Raw genomic sequence first — 12502 nt, forward strand, 5'->3', positions numbered from 1 at the left:
GGTCAGTGGGAAACCGTCAGGGGGGGGAAAGAAAAAAGCGAGAAAAACGGAGAGCACACCAGTGACTATCCCACTCAGCAACAGTTATGTTGTGTTGGATTCTGTTGAGGGAGATGACCGGACAGAAGATGGCCATGGGCACCAGGTCAATGGCAATGAGCCTGGCAGAGTGGTGCAAAAGAAAAGGAAAAGGAGAAATGCAGTAGTTATTGGGGACTCCATTGTCAGGGGTACAGACAGGAGGTTCTGTGAGCCAGATAAGTATACCTGCATGGTGTGCTGCCTCCCTGGTGCAAGGGTACGAGAAATCACAAATCGGGTCCAAAATATTCTGAGAGGAGAGGGAGAGCAGCCTGATGTCTTGGTACATGTGGGTACAAACGACATACAAGAAAAGTGAGGAGGTAATGAAAAGGGATTACAGTGAGCTGGGACGAAAGCTGAAAGACAGGAATGCTACGGTGGTGATTTCGGGATTACTACCTGTTCCAAATGCAAGTGATGAAAAGAATGTAAGGATAAGGAAAATGAACGTGTGGCTGAAGTGCTGGTGTACAAGGCAAGGATTTGGCTTCTTGGATCATTGGGATCTCTTTTGGGGAAGGCATGATCTTTACAAGAGGAACAGGTTGCACCTAAATCCAAAAGGTGTCAACATTTTGGCAAGTATGTTTGGTACAGCAGTGGGGCAAGGTTTAAACTTGGCATGGGTATGGGAACCAGAGTGATAGGGAAAAGGGTAAAGATAAAGTAATGGCCAGGAAAAGTAAAATAGGAAAAGTAATGTTGGGAGGAGAAAGTAAAAAATCAGATGGCGCAGTGAGTTTTCAGGTCAATGATAGTGTTAAGAAAATTACAAAGAAAAATAGTGGGCAGAAAAATCAAAAGAAAAGGTTACAGAAGTCACTAGATGTTAAAAGGACAAAGAGCATAAGGGGACTTTATCTGAATGCCCGCAGTATTAGAAATAAGGTTAGTGAACTTGAGGTGCAAATCGGTATCCATGCCTATGATTTGGTAGCCATCACGGAAACATGGCTACAAGGTGACCCTAAATGGGAATTAAACTTTCAAGGGTATCAGGTGGTGCAAAGAGATAGACAGGATGGTAAGGGAGGTGGAGTTGCACTCTTAATCAAAGATGAGCTCCAGGCAGTAGTGAGGGATGATATAAGATCTAAAGAGCATAATGTTGAGTCCATTTGGGTAGAGATAAAGAATAATAAAGGGAAAAAATTATTGGTGGGTGTTATCTATTGCCCACCAAATAACAATAGTTTAGTGGCACAGGAAATAAATAGAGAGATAAGTGAGGCATGTAATAATGATACGGCAGTAGTCATGGGGGACTTTAACTTCCACATAGATTGGGAAAATCAAGTTGGTCGTGGGAATCTAGAAGAGGACTTCATAGAATGCATCCACGATAGCTTTATTGAGCAGCATGTTAAGGAACCCACAAGAGAAAATGCTCTGGATCTAGTGTTGTGCAATGAGATAGGTAGAGTAAATGATGTAATAGTCAGAGACCATCTGGGAAATAGCGATCATAGTATGATTGAATTTCTCATTCAGATGGAAGGGGAAATAGTTAGATCTAAAACTAATATATTATGCTTAAACAGGGGTGACTACCATAGGATGAGGAGGAATTGGGCAGAGTGGATGGGAGCACAGGCTAATTGATGAAACAGTTGAGGAACAGTGGAAGATTTTCAAAGAAATATTTTGTAATGCTCAACAAAAATATATTGCGGTCAGGAAAAAGGGCAGCAAGGGAGGGAAAAATCAACCATGGTTAACAAAGGAAATGAAGGAGAGTATAAAATTGAAGGCGCAGGTGTACAAAGCTGCAAAGAGCAGTGGGAAACTGGAAGATTGGGATATCTTTAAGAGACAACAAGGGGTTACAAAGCAGGTAATAAGAAATGGGAAAAAGGATTATGAAAGTAAATTGGCACAAAATATAAAAACAGAAAGCAAAAAATTTTATAAATATATAAAACGGAAGAGGGTGGCCAGAGTTAACATCGGACCCTTGGAGGATGAGAAAGGAAAACTGGTAGCAAAAAATGAGGAAATGGCCGAGGCATTAAACAAATATTTTGTGTCAGTCTTTACGGTGGAAGACACGTCCAGCATGCCCAAGTGCGGAGTTAAGGATGTGAGTGTTGGGGAGGGCCTTGATAAAATAGTTGTTACAAAGGAAGTAGTGATGGAGAAACTAATGGGACTAAAGCCAGACAAATCACCTGGTCCTGATGATATGCATCCAAGGGTTCTGAAGGAAATGGCAGAAGTTATAGTTGATGCATTGGTAGTCATATACCAAAATTCCTTGGATTCTGGGCAGGTCCCAGCAGACTGGAAGACAGCAAATGTCACGCCACTTTTTAAGAAGGGATGTAGGCAGAGACTGGAAATGATCGGCCAATTAGCTTGACGTCTGTAGTTGGAAAAATGCTTAAAGCCGACATTAAAGATGAAATAGTGAAACCTTTGGAACGTAAGGGTTCAATCAGGCAGACACAGCATGGTTTTAGAAAGGGAAGATCTTGTTTGACAAACTTGTTAGGATTCTTTGAGGATATAATGGGTGCGGTGGATAGAGGGGGACAGGTTGATGTTGTATATTTGGATTTCCAGAAAGCGTTTGATAAGGTGCCGCACAAGAGACTTCTCAGTAAGTTACAGGAAAGTGGAGTCCGGGGAAGTATATTGGCCTGGATTGAAAATTGGTTGTCTGACAGGAGGCAGAGAGTCGGGATAAATGGGAGTTTTTCAGGTTGGCAGAGAGTGGTAAGTGGGGTGCCGCAGGGGTCAGGGTTAGGCCCACAACTGTTCATCATTTACATTGATGACTTGGAGGAGGGGACAAAATGTGGTGTAGCCAAGTTTGCGGATGACACCAAATTGAGTGGAAGAGCAAATTGTAATGAGGATGTGGAGAGTCTGCAGAGGGATATAGTTAAGCTGGATGAGTGGGCAAAGGTCTGGCAGATGGAGTACAGTGTTAGTAAGTGTGAGGTTATCCACTTTGGCAAGAAAAATAAAAGAGCTGAATATTATTTAAAGGGTGAAAAACTACAGCATGCTGTTGTGCAGAGGGACTTGGGAGTGCTTGTGCATGAATCGCAAAAAGTTAGGTTGCAGGTGCAGCAGGTTATTAAGAAGCCAAATAGAATGTTGGCCTTCATCGCTAGAGGAATTGAATTCAGGAGTAGAGAGGTAATGTTGCAACTGTATAAGGTACTGGTGAGACCGCACCTGGAGTACTGTGTCCAGCTCTGGTCTCCATATTTGAGAAAGGATATACTGGCTTTGGAGACGGCCCAGGAGGTTTACTCGGTTGATCCCTGGGATGAAGGGGTTGACTTATGATGAAAGATTAAATCATCTAGGATTGTATTTGCTCGAGTTCAGAAGAATGAGAGGAGATCTTATAGAAACATATGGGATTATGAAGGGTATGGATAGGATAGATGTAGGAAGGTTTTTTGAGCTGGCCGGGGAAACTAAAACGAGAGGACACAGTCTTAAGATTCGGGGGAGTAGACTGAGGACAGAGATGAAGAAAAATAGTTTTTCCCAGAGAGTGGTGAATGTTTGGAATTCTCTAACCAGGGAAGTGATTGAGGCTGCCTCATTAAACATATTTAAAATTCAGTTAGATAAATGTTTACATGATAGAAGAATTTGGGGATATGGGGAGAAGGCAGGTAGGTGGAGTTAGGTCATAAATTAGATCAGCCATGAGCGTATTGAATGGCGGAGCAGGCTCGATGGGCCATTTTTGGCCTACTCCTGTTCCTACTTCCTATGTTCCTATGTTAAGGACTCTTACATTTGCGCTTTATTGTTTTCTTCCCCTCTCTGTATTGCACACTCAATTGTTCACATTTCGTTATTTCTTGACTACAGTGTTTTTTTGCACTGCCAATAAGTGGTCATTCTGCCTCGCCTGCAGGAACAGGAATCTCAGAGGTCTATGTGATGTCATGTATTTACTCTGAAAATAAATCTGATGTCTGTGGAGTAGATTTGACCTCGTGACCTAATGACAGAAGTAAGGCCGCTTCTAGGTAAAACAAAAAAATTTGCCGGAGAAACTCAGCAAGTTACGTAGCATCCATCGAAAGCAAAGGGCAACCAACGTTTCAGGCCTGAGTATTTTGTCAGGTATACGCTTTGCTTCCGATGGATGCAGCCTAGTTTCTGCAACAGTTATCCTTGGGCCCAGCATCTGCAGACTTTCTGGTTTAACCTGTTTCTGGTTAAGTAAGCTTCACAGCAAGTGTTCTCCAGCCTCAGGCAATAAATAACTTGGCCTAGTGAACGGAATATTAGAATTTTAAAAAACCACACACACAATGCTGGAGAAGCTCAGCAGACCAAACAGTGTCCTTCAAGTGTGGGTGAGTACATGGTTGTAGAGCTTGTAAATGAAAGTGAGCAACAATACACAATACTCAATACTCAGCAGGTCACGCAGCATCCGTGGAAAGAAAATGACAGTCGACGTTTTGGGCTTGAATCCTTCATCAGGAATACCAGTCTGTAACAACTGTAAATGGATGCACTATCTATAATTCTGTTTACATATTTAATCATGGGAATCTGAAACCCTTTGTGCGCTTGTAACCTAAAATGTGGTGTAAACTTCACTTTTTGACTTTATTACGATATATGCCAAGTTAATTTGCACATATAGATGTATTTTACTCGGTGAGTCATGTTGTTCAGGTAGGGTTGCCATAGACACACGCTCAGCTAAACAAAAGGATACTCTGTTGGGTCAAGTCATTCTCTCCTTTTGTTGACAACTCCTACCATATAATCAACGTAAAACAGCCGTTATTTGCTCTGAGGGATGATGGGAGCTACTCTTTATTGTGCTGTTACATTCTGTTAATATTTCAGCCACTTATTGTGTCTTTCCCTGCCTCTAAAATATTGATTGGGATTGGACAAACTCAGTGTATTTGCATATAGATGCATCATAAAGAGGTGTTTACTGGACTTCATTTGGCAACTGCAATACTGCTGACACCAGAATGTCTAGACACTAAGCCATCTTCATGCAGATATTGAGCAGTGGAATGCAGCAACCCCATGCTCAATGATGCCTTTCGAAGGAAACCTGGATTATTTACTGTAAAACCCCTGATATCCGGCACCCATGGGGATTGGTCGATGCCAGATGAATGAATGTTCCAGTTGTGATTGCATGCTGCGTGGATGTGGCAAACTAACAGTGAGGCACTCCGACATTAAACCCGTATTTTTTTACCTGTTTATTTTCCGTGATTTTTTTTAGGCGGTTGCTTGAGGCTGCCGGTTGAATTCCAGATATCGGGGATTTTACTGTATCATGACCAAGGCAGCTGTCAGTGAGAAGACTAAGGGCTTATCAACAGTTTTATCCAGGAGAACTTGTTTATAACATACGGGGTTTGTAGGTTAATAGATGTATTTGTGGGCAGCAGAGGCTTGTAGGATGGAAGGCCCCATTACCGTACAGTTTCTCTAAATTTAAAAAAGTAATTATTGGAAAATGCCTCATCTTAATTTGGATTCACTCAATTCTGTGACATTCTCAAACAACAGAGAAATCATAGACTCATAACTTTCTGACTAGAGCAAGTTGCTTCTAGGTAAGGAAACTTTATAGCAAAAATGACATAGCACTCCAACCCTCAGACTTGGCCTGATGAACTGAATGTCAGAATAGGAAATAAAAGTGAGGGAGGGACCTTTTTCCTCCCACTCTCCTGAAGGATAGGAGCTGTAGATTATTCCATCCCTTAAGTCAGTTATGGAGACATAGAGCCTATGCAACAGCCTCTTCAGCCCAACTTGCTATGGTGACCAATGGGCTAGCCCTATTTTCCTGAATTTGATCCATATAATCTCTTGTCTTTAATTAAGACACCTGCCTGCTTTTTGCTTATACCTTGAAGAAGGGCTCAGGCCCAAAACATCTGAAATATATCTTTAAATTAAATTAAATTTAGACATACAGCATGGTTAACAGGCCATTTCGGCCCACGAGTCCATGCTGCCCAATTACACCTAATTAACCTACAACCCCCGCTAAGTTTTGAATGGTGGGAAGAAACCGGGGCCCCGGGGAAAACCCACGCAGACACAGGGAGAACATAGAAACTCCTTACAAACAGCGCGGGATTCGAGCCCCAGTCCCAATCGCTGGCTCTGTAAAAGCATTGTGCTAACCGCCAGGCCAACTGTTCCACCCATCTTTATCTCCCATGGACGCTACAAGTCCAGCTGAGTTCCTCCAGCATTTCTCTGTGATTTTTTTTCCCTATCCAGATATCTTTTGAATGTCGTAATAGTACATGCTTGTTCTGGAAGCCAGTTCCAGATATGGCATGGTTACCCTAGCAGTACCCCCCACTGATGCTGCTCCACCTAGCAGATTATGGATGACTTTGAAATATGCTTCATCCTTCAGTGCACAAAAGCTGAGTTTGGACCCCACCACTGTGGTTGGCGCCATCAGCGCTAATGAAGAGATCATCAACCTGCCACTATTTCTCCCTGCACAGCACAGACTCTGCCTGACTTGCTAGGTAACAGTGAACATTAACAGTTGACAGTTAGCATTAACAGTCTTGATTTCAGACCTTCAGCATCTACAGTTTTATCTTGCATATGGGTTGTGGTTTGTCTCTTCAGGAGCAATTTGGGATGGACAATAAGGTCTGCTTCCACATCCCCACATTCTTTGGCTTGGCTTCGCGGACGAAGATTTATGGAGGGGGTAAAAAGTCCACGTCAGCTGCAGGCTCGTTTGTGGCTGACCAGTCCGATGCGGGACAGGCAGACACGATTGCAGCGGTTGCAAGGGAAAATTGGTTGGTTGGGGTTGGGTGTTGGGTTTTTCCTCCTTTGCCTTTTGTCAGTGAGGTGGGCTCTGCGGTCTTCTTCAAAGGAGGCTGCTGCCCGCCAAACTGTGAGGCGCCAAGATGCACGGTTTGAGGCGTTATCAGCCCACTGGCGGTGGTCAATGTGGCAGGCACCAAGAGATTTCTTTAGGCAGTCCTTGTACCTTTTCTTTGGTGCACCTCTGTCACGGTGGCCAGTGGAGAGCTCGCCATATAACACGATCTTGGGAAGGCGATGGTCCTCCATTCTGGAGACGTGACCCATCCAGCGCAGCTGGATCTTCAGCAGCGTGGACTCGATGCTGTCGACCTCTGCCATCTCGAGTACCTCGACGTTAGGGGTGTGAGCGCTCCAATGGATGTTGAGGATGGAGCGGAGACAACGCTGGTGGAAGCGTTCTAGGAGCCGTAGGTGGTGCCGGTAGAGGACCCATGATTCGGAGCCGAACAGGAGTGTGGGTATGACAACGGCTCTGTATACGCTTATCTTTGTGAGGTTTTTCAGTTGGTTGTTTTTCCAGACTCTTTTGTGTAGTCTTCCAAAGGCGCTATTTGCCTTGGCGAGTCTGTTGTCTATCTCATTGTCGATCCTTGCATCTGATGAAATGGTGCAGCCGAGATAGGTAAACTGGTTGACCGTTTTGAGTTTTGTGTGCCCGATGGAGATGTGGGGGGGCTGGTAGTCATGGTGGGGAGCTGGCTGATGGAGGACCTCAGTTTTCTTCAGGCTGACTTCCAGGCCAAACATTTTGGCAGTTTCCGCAAAGCAGGACGTCAAGCGCTGAAGAGCTGGCTCTGAATGGGCAACTAAAGCGGCATCATCTGCAAAGAGTAGTTCACGGACAAGTTTCTCTTGTGTCTTGGTGTGAGCTTGCAGGCGCCTCAGATTGAAGAGACTGCCATCCGTGCGGTACCGGATGTAAACAGCGTCTTCATTGTTGGGGTCTTTCATGGCTTGGTTCAGCATCATGCTGAAGAAGATTGAAAAGAGGGTTGGTGCGAGAACACAGCCTTGCTTCACGCCATTGTTAATGGAGAAGGGTTCAGAGAGCTCATTGCTGTATCTGACCCGACCTTGTTGGTTTTCGTGCAGTTGGATAATCATGTTGAGGAACTTTGGGGGACATCCGATGCGCTCTAGTATTTGCCAAAGCCCTTTCCTGCTCACGGTGTCGAAGGCTTTGGTGAGGTCAACAAAGGTGATGTAGAGTCCTTTGTTTTGTTCTCTACACTTTTCTTGGAGCTGTCTGAGGGCAAAGACCATGTCAGTGGTTCCTCTGTTAGCGCGAAAGCCGCACTGTGATTCTGGGAGAATATTCTCAGCGACACTAGGTATTATTCTATTTAGTAGAATCCTAGCGAAGATTTTGCCTGCAATCATCCCCACATACTGACAAACCAACTGCCCCTTTTGCTTAAGAGATGAATTTCTGAGCTTCACTCTGTCCTCGAGATTGCAGATGCATGTGAAACAATACCAGTGGCTTCAGGCAGTCTCAAAACTGCATGCATCTTAATGAGGTGCCTCAGTCATCCATCTTTTCATTGCGTGAACTGAGAGATCTCAAATTTAACCGTAACTTTTAAATTTAATTTAAATTTTAAATGTAAATATACAGCATGGTAACAGGGCCTTCCAGCCCACGAGTAACCCCCCCTCCCCCCATACATTTTTGAAGTAACCGGATCACCAAGAGGAAACCCACACAGAGACAGGGAGAACGTACAAACTTCTTACAGCCAGCGCGGGATTCGAACCCAAGAGCTATAATAGTGTTGCGTTAACTACTACTGTGCCGCCCTTATGAAAATTACAAATAGTATTTACATCTTTTGTTGTTACAAAAAAAATATCAAGCAGGTCACTGAATGGGTTGTTGTCACAGAATATGAAGAGTAGTGTAATGGAACTGCTTGGGACAACTTGGCCATTGCTTTTCCTGGCATCATCTGTCAACACGGTTTATCTGCCACACCAATGTCATCATCAGCTAGGTGAGTTTTAGATATCTAAGGCTTTTCACGCATGCTTGCTAATTCACCTGCTTGCCTCATGTACCCCGTCTGGCAGACCAAGTCAGTGATCAGAATCAGAATTTATTGTCACAAACAAGTCACAAAATTTATTGTTTTGCCACAGCATCACAGTGCAAACGTTCACTTAAACCGCCTTATAAAAATAATGCACGAAAGGTCAAAGTAAGGCAGTGTCTTCGGTTCTTTGATCATTCAGGAATCTGATGACAGCAGGGAAGAAGCTGTCCTTGTGCTGCTGAGTGCTTGTCTTCAGGCTCCTGTACTCTTTTCCCCGATGGTAGCAGAGTGAAGAGGGCATGGCCTGGCTGGTGGGGGTCCTTGAGGATAGAGGGTGCTTTCTTAAGACACTGCCTCATGCAGATGTCCCCAATGGAGCGGTCTGATGCCCGTGATGCCCCTGGCTAAGTTAACAACCCTCTGGGGTGTTTTCTTGTCCTGAGCGCTGGCACCTCCATACCAGGCAGTAATACCATCAACCAGAATGCTCTTAGAATGCAAAGAAAAGGAATGGATGATACTAAACGGCCGTGGTTGTTTAACTTCCAGACCTGGATTAATAATGCAGCAGATCTGAATTCACAATCCCAAGGAGTGTGCATTGACTTTTAATGTTCTTGTAAATGTGGGAGTACGCAGTTGTTGCAGGTCAAATTGGCATTTAAAAGCATCCTGTAATTTTTTTTAAAATTTAGACATACAGCACAGTAACAGGCCAATTTGGCCCTATGAGTCCAGTATAATTTTGTAGGGTGGGAGGAAACCAGAACCCCTGGAGAAAACCCACACAAACACAGGGAGAAAGTACAATCTCCTTACAGACAGCACGTGATTCGAACCCAAGTCCCGATCACTGGCTCTGTAAAGGCGTTGCACTAACCGCTACACCAACCATGTCTCAGTTCTGCAGCATTGACAGAGTTAGGCTCAGCTTCAGCCCAAATGCCCAGGGCATGGAGGAATGAGCTGAAAAAGAGAGCTTTGCCAGCAACACTCAGCTGTTGTGAGACTAGTTCCCACTCAGGAGACTTTAGCAGGAAGATCAGTGGAGCATGTTCAAAGGATTGTTCTCTTATTCCTGCATCAGCTCTGCTCATCACTTTGTTTCTTGGCTTTTATCAAAGGTTTCTTTATCTTCAAAAGTGCACCGCTCCTCACTGATTAATAATTCACATTGGTTTGCTCTCAGTGCTATGCTCTGACTTTAATTCCAGTTATTTCCTGTCACTAGTCCAGTCACTGGTTTGATTGAACACCTGGTCCTAATGTGACTATCCTTGACATCCAGGAGTGCATCTGGTTTTTACAGTCACCTACAGCTAGGCTGAGCTCTGAAGGTGGAAATGATGCCCACATCTACAGAATCCAAAGTTCCATACATGCCATCTCATTATCATCCCCAACCCACAGACCAACTCACACCCTCCCCAATCTACACAACTTCCCCACCCTACATACTCTCACACCTTCCCCACTCTACACACCTTCCCCAACCTACGCACCTTCCCCACCTTACACACCCTCACACCTTCCCCACTCTACACACCTATCCCATCCTACGCACCCTCACACCTTCCCCACTCTGCACACCTTCCTCACCCTTCACACCCTCACACCTTCCGCACTCTATGCACCTTCCCCCCCTACATACCCTCACACCTTCCCAACTCTACACACCTATCCCACCCTACGCACCCTCATACCTTCCCCACTCTACACACCTTCCACACCCTACGCAGCCTCACACCTTTTCCACTCTACACACCTATCCCACCCTAGGCACCCTCAAACCTTATGCAACCTCACACCTTCTCCACTCTACACACCTTCCTCACCCTACACACCTTCCCCACCCTACCCACTCTCATACCTTCCCCACACTACATACCTTGCCCACCCTACACACTATCTCACGCCCTCCCCACCTTACGCATCCTCCCCAACCCACAGACCATTGAACATCCTCCCAAACTGTACACACATTCACGTCCTCCCCAATAACTTAAACCACCTCACAACTCTACATTTCACCCTACACCCTCTCTAATACCCTACCACATCCCACCACACCCTCACCATCACCTCTCACACCTTTCCGACCCTAAACACCATTTAACACCTCTCCAAACAACACTGCACCTTGACCTCTGCCACATCCCCCCACACCCTCCTGACAGTACACACCACCTCACAGCCTCCGCAACAACGATACCCAACCTTATAAATTTACACACCACCCTAAACCCTCTCCAGCACTCCTCCACACCCTCCCGGCCCTACACCCTCCCCAATATCTCCCACGCATTCTCCCCTCATCTCTATGCACCTTCCCAATTGACATGCACCCCTGCACTCTCCCCCACACTTTCACTAACCCTCCCAACCCTAGACAAACCTTTAGTCAATCTTGATGTCATAACCGCAAGTTAGTGTAGTGGCACTTATGAGGACACTAGCAACAGTTGTACAAGCAGGACTGGAAACAGATCACAAAAATGCAGTTGAAAGTGAAAGATAATTTTAAAATATCACCTTGATCTCACCTCCATGTGTTCAGGTTGAAAAGACCTTCTTCGTTACCCTTTCTTAGAGAGTGAGTCTTTAGATTATTTTTAGTCTGTATGTGAAGATTGATCTTGACAAACCAACCACCTAGAGAATGAAAACCTGCCAGATCTCTCTTGAGATATACTGAGCCTGTGATTATTGGTAGATCCCTGCTTCTCTGTACTCAGTTTGTAGCCAACTGTTGTGCTATTGCAGAGCACATCCAATGTACAGGTGGCTGAAGGATGTGGGAAATAACCTGCCACCAATGTTTGAAGGAGATTTTTCCTCCATTGAAAGCATTTAAAAAAATGATTTCCAATGCTCATAGCTGGATTTTATGGATCCAACTGGGTGATTCGATCTTGGGCTGATTGAGTCGTAGCTTTAGAATCAAACAGCACAGGAAAAGGCCATTCAGCCCACCAGCCCCATGCTATCCTTTGGATCCATCTACATTAATCTGATTAACCAGCAGTGTTTATGTCTTGACTAGATGCTTCTTAAATATGAGAATATCCACTCCAGGTCGTACAATCCAGATTCCACCTAATATTTCATCTGGATACTCACCAACTGGATGGAATTAACATCAACTTTTTAAATGTTTTTAAAATTTAGACATATAGCATAGTAACGGACCCTTTGGCCCATGTGCTCATGCAGTTCAGTATATGTTTTGAAGGAGGAGGGACTCCGGAGCACCCAGAGAAAACCCACAAAGACTCAAAAGCATACAAACTCCTTACAGAATATGCCAGATTCGAACCCTGGTTGCTGGCCCTGTAAGAGCCTTACGTTAACCATGCCACCTACTGCTAGACCACTCCCCCTCTTCCCTGTCCTTCTGTTTCCTTTCCTCCAGCTCTATATCCCCTTCCCTCTCCTTTCACAGAGCCATGTTTGTTGTGGTGCCCTCCCTCTATGACCTCTTGCCTGTGGGCCTGTGCTCCTCCCCCTGCCCCTTCCCCCGCCATTTTATTCAGGCGACTGCCTATACATTTTGCTCACAC

General features: G+C 44.9%; 1 protein-coding gene across 20 annotated transcripts in view; it reads left to right on the forward strand.

Annotated features, from left to right (window-relative positions):
• Positions 1-12502, forward strand: part of LOC138759021 (receptor-type tyrosine-protein phosphatase S-like) — a 449917-nt gene that overhangs the window by 185833 nt on the left and 251582 nt on the right. Inside the window, exon 1 of one of the 20 annotated variants that reach the window (XM_069928798.1) lies at positions 11439-11535. The exons of the other annotated variants lie outside the window; for them this stretch is intronic. The gene's annotated coding sequence lies outside the window, so the exon portion shown is untranslated. Of the gene's footprint in view, positions 1-11438; positions 11536-12502 lie in introns of those variants that run through there. 20 annotated transcript variants of the gene reach the window in all.

This window comes from Narcine bancroftii, chromosome 3 (assembly GCF_036971445.1).
Source record: "Narcine bancroftii isolate sNarBan1 chromosome 3, sNarBan1.hap1, whole genome shotgun sequence".
Taxonomy (NCBI): Eukaryota; Metazoa; Chordata; class Chondrichthyes; order Torpediniformes; family Narcinidae; genus Narcine; species Narcine bancroftii.